At 34.4% G+C, this 4,685-nt stretch overlaps 1 non-coding gene across 2 annotated transcripts; it reads left to right on the top strand.

Annotated features, from left to right (window-relative positions):
• The first annotated feature begins 896 nt into the window (after positions 1-896).
• LOC101300047 lies at positions 897-3,949 on the top strand. Of its 2 annotated transcripts, none has more exons than XR_184543.1 (4): positions 897-1,156; positions 1,257-1,447; positions 1,549-1,627; positions 3,692-3,949. It is a non-coding gene; the product is annotated as an uncharacterized LOC101300047 (transcript). The 2 variants fall into 2 exon arrangements; XR_184544.1 differs by lacking the exon at positions 3,692-3,949 and adding an exon at positions 2,923-3,182.
• The last annotated feature ends 736 nt before the right edge of the window (positions 3,950-4,685 follow it).

Raw genomic sequence — 4,685 nt, 5'->3', positions numbered from 1 at the left:
TATATGCAATGAAAGAGAAATTTTGATAAATGACCATCTTTAGGAGAAATTTTTAAATGCTACGGGAGGACCACGTGGCAGTCTGACGTGGTCCTACGTTCCAATCAAATTTAGACATGTGAATTTTTTACAACTAAAATATAAACAAATATTTTCTATTTTTTGTGAAATGACATTCATAGGTATTTTGCAAGTTCAAACTAGGGTCTAGGGTATAGGGTTTAAAGTTTAGGGTTAGGGTTTAGGGTATAGGGTTTAGGGTATAGGGTTTAGGGTTTAGGGCTTAAGGTTTAGTATTAAAAAAACAACAGAAAACCTAAAATGGTCTTTGACAAAATAGCTGAAATAATTTTTCGTGAAGAAAATCTACATGTCTAAATTTGATTGGAAAGTAGGACCAAGTCAGACTGCTACATGGTCCTCCTGTAGCACTGAAAAGTTTCTCCATCTTTAGGTGTTTAAAATGATATATAACTATGTTTTTACAAAGAGTTGCTTATCTTTAGCAGAGAAATCAAATGTCTTATCTATCCTTATTTAAATGCAAATCCTATTTTCTTATCTTTTTCTACTTCCATGTCCGATTATATGCAAGCTGCTCTTCTCCTAAAAGAACAAAACGAAAACCTTTCCTCTCCTTCTTATCAAGACCCTTATTTCAATATTTACATCAAACACAATTGATGGGTAAATTGAAGGTAATCGATAGAGTGGAGTTTAATAGCTAAACCAGAGATTGTAAATGACAATCTTAGAAACACCACAACAATGATGGCCAAAGGTCACATTTGCTTTAATATATTTGCAAATGTGGGAACTTCTACTGTTTAGGGTCGAACCCATCCCTTTTGGTATTCAAGTGAGACATTGTCCCACAATTGCATGCAAATGTGGCTAGGGAATATATTATTATTATTTTTCCAACTCAAACTTGACAAGGCTCTCCTCTCTCTCCTCTCACTCTCCTTCCCATGCTCCCACTGTCCCACACTTGTATCTTATCTAATTCTTTTCTTATCTCTCTCCTTCACCTAGGTTCGTCCGCTTCTCTCTCTCTCTTTCTTCTCTTTCTCTCTCTGTGTGCAAGACCAAAGCTCCGACCGCCTCCGACTTTTGATTTCGAGCCAACGACCGCCTTTGACATCACTTTCGTTTGGTAACTGACCAAATTCTCGGTGCTTCTCTAGTTTTTTTCTTTCCTCAGTATTATATACCTTCCCAATTCTGGATTTCAGTAGAATTTGGTTTTTTTTCAGACTTGAAGAAGAAGATGAAGCTTTGAGATTTGGGGCCCAGACTCTTCATCGTCAACACCCACCCACTCTGGATTTGGGATCTTGTTCAGCCTCAGCTATAGTGAAGAAGCCCCAGCTCATTCTCCACCAGTGATAGTGCTGCTAATTAAATAGATCCAGGAATTGCTTACATCGGTGATTGTGATTTTTGGGTAATTCAAACCGAGTTATTGTTCAAGTATTCATCTTTTTCCCTTTATTGTGATTAAATTGGGTGAATTTTGATATCGTCTATTTAATTTTTTGAGATCAGATTCGACCCAGAAGAGATTAGTACCTTGAAATAACTTGGTGCAAAGAATGGGAGCTAATCCTTGACCTGATTCTCTCAGGTAAAGATGTCATTTTGTATTCATATTACTTGCTAATCGATTTCTATTGTTTGTTTTCTTGTTCGATTGAAAGGAATACTAACTCCTTGATGAACTCCTTGTAGGAATTGATACTAGATCTCTACAAATACTAGAATCTCCTTGAAGAACTGTCAAGAACAAAGATAAATGGACTTAATTCAAAATTTAAGGGCCGTTAATCAATGAAGGATGAATTTATAAAATGAGAATTATTGATAAATATTACCCAAATAAAATTGAGATTCAAATTTCTGATCTGCTGAAATTTCACACAATTATATTTCAAACCTGGCCCATAAATGTCAGAATTCAATTAGAGCCACATTTTGATGTAAATATGGGTTTTCTCTAATTGCCACACTCCTAGAGCGCACACACCAAAAAAATGTAGCTGTAATGTGGCAATGGGCCTTAGCCACACACATATGTGGGTATTCAGTCTAATTTTGCCACACACCTTAATGTGGGTGTTAGGGATGGCAATGGATAGGGTAGGATACGAGGATTAAAATATCATAACCATACTTTTTTACATTTCTCATCCTTGTACCCATACCCGTACCCTTTGGGGATTACATTTCCATACCCGTACCCGTTAACAATTATGTATTAAATTAATTTTTTTTATAAAAATATGAAATATAATTATATAAAATTATGAAATTAAAATCAAATACCAAAATAAATAATATTTGGGTTTGGGTTTGTTATATATTACTTTAATAAACAATCTTTTGGTGTAAAATTTCATTAAGAGAATAAAAGTATATAATAAAAAGGAAGGTCTATTACATGTTTATTAGGAGAATCACAAATTTTTTTTACATAAATATTTATTTATAAATTATATATAATAATATTTTCATCCTTAATGGGCAGGGATGAAGACGAATAGCAAAATACCATACCCGCCCCATACCCGATTTAAGAATCCGAATACTAGGGATCTCCATCCCCGTTACCCGTTTATACCCGTATATCTTTCCTATTAGGATCGAATACCCGTGGGTACCCTACCCGCTGGGGATTATTGCCATCCCTAGTGGGTGTTGCTCACATTTGTAGTGGTGAAAGAGAGGAGGACTAGGTTAACAACATCAAGCAGCAATGTTGTTTTCCACTGCACAAGTACATGGATTGCTATCTTGTATATCTTCTTACTCAGAGCACCAATGTATAACAATTAATTGTTTGTGCTTGTTCATCAGATGTAGTGAGTAATTTTGCTTTAATATTATTGTTATAACTCATAAGGGCTATCCCAATTACTGCAGATACGCATAAGTCGCAATATAAAAACCTTCAACTGAAGGAACTCTCTTGGCAATAATGGCATAATCAAAACGAAAGCTTTTTTTGAAGAAGATAGAAAGCTAGCAAGAGAGATGAAATGAATTTATCGTATATGTATATATTGGTTCTTTTCATGAATTTGATCTTAAGGGAAATTCTATGGTACCTACCCGTATGTGATACCTATATTTACAAATGTGACAACATATTTATAATCAAAGTGGTAATACTGAGTCGTATTGTTTGTAATCTTGTTCTAATAATCGTAATTACAAAATGTACAACCATTTAACAACTTTTTGAACAAATTGTTCTCATAGTTGTAATTTTGTTTAACTTCATGTTAATAGTGTAAATAAATTTGGTAAATTTGTTCTCAATGTTGTAATTTGATTCATAATATTGTAATTTTTGTTTAAATACATGTAAAATAAAAGTAGGATATACATCCTAGTACCATAGTTTGTCTCTAATCTTAAATGAATAATAATGATGAAGCTTGGGAAAGAAGAGAAATTTAAATGAGGGTATTGGAGACTTTTGATCTCTATATATGGTTATTTTTCAATTATTTGTAAAAACATGGTTAAAAATCAATTCAACCACCAAATAGAGGTCATTTTTCAAAATTGTATAGTATATAAAACAAATATATAGATAGTCGGTATATTCGGTATTTACCAAAACCAAACCAACTTTCTTGGTAATCTTACAATCCTCTTTCTATCTCTCCTTTTGCTCCGACCAAAGAAGTTGATATGCATATGGTAGTCGCAGCTCCGGTGGTAAGAGTGAAGTGTGATGCTTACTCAATGGAGTATTCTTTTGGAAGGAGGGCGAGAGATATCCCTTTGATTTCGTGCTGGATTTTAACTGCCTCACGATTTTAGGACTCTCCTAGTCTTCCCTTCTAAAAAGAGTAAGGTGGGACATCCGGTTGGCTGGAAGAAGAAATCAAAGATGGAAGAAATCCGTCCTTGGAAGCGTGCGGCTGCAGAGATGAAGAAGACGAAGACACATCATTTCTCAACTCGACGGTCATTAGAGATGGGTGAAGATTTCTTTGGTGCTGTTGCAAGTGTAGATGACACCTGGAGGCTCTACTAATGCGTACTCTAGGGACTCTTCCTCTGTGCAGGGCTACCCTAGAGTTACTATTTTTTATAAGCTAGTATGCTAGCATTTTATTGTTAATTTGTTCTCTTTTGTACTTGTTTTGTTTGTTCTGGTTTTTTTCTGCGGTTCTTTTGGCTACTTTGAACTTGTCTTAGGTTATTGCAATTGGTTTGTCTTAGAGGAGTTTCATGGTTTGATTCTTACATGGCCGTTCTGTAAGTTGGGTATTTGTAATCTCATTCTTTAATTAATATAAGCATGCACGTCATTCCTCTAAAAGAAAAGAAAAAATATAAATTGGTTTAAGATTTCAACAAGACCCACAGTTCAACTTTGTCATACTCATATTAGCATGTCAATTCTTATAGGCTTAGGATCTCATCCGAACTATTCAAAATGTCAGTTTTACATCAATTATTGGCATTTTATACAACAATTTGTTTTACAGCTTGACTAATATTCAACCTGTGTCAAAAATTCTTCTAGGCTCAGGCTTCATCCGAACTGTGCAAAATGTCAGCTTTGCATTAATTATTGGCATTTTATACAACAATTTGTTTTACAGCTTGACTAATATTCAGCTATAAGTTTCAAGAAGTAGGAATTGGTTTATGAGAACTTTGAAGGT

Source organism: Fragaria vesca, linkage group LG4 (genome assembly GCF_000184155.1).
Source record: "Fragaria vesca subsp. vesca linkage group LG4, FraVesHawaii_1.0, whole genome shotgun sequence".
Taxonomy (NCBI): Eukaryota; Viridiplantae; Streptophyta; class Magnoliopsida; order Rosales; family Rosaceae; genus Fragaria; species Fragaria vesca.
Note: the sequence above shows the minus strand (reverse complement) of the source record. Positions and strands in the feature narration are given on the sequence as shown.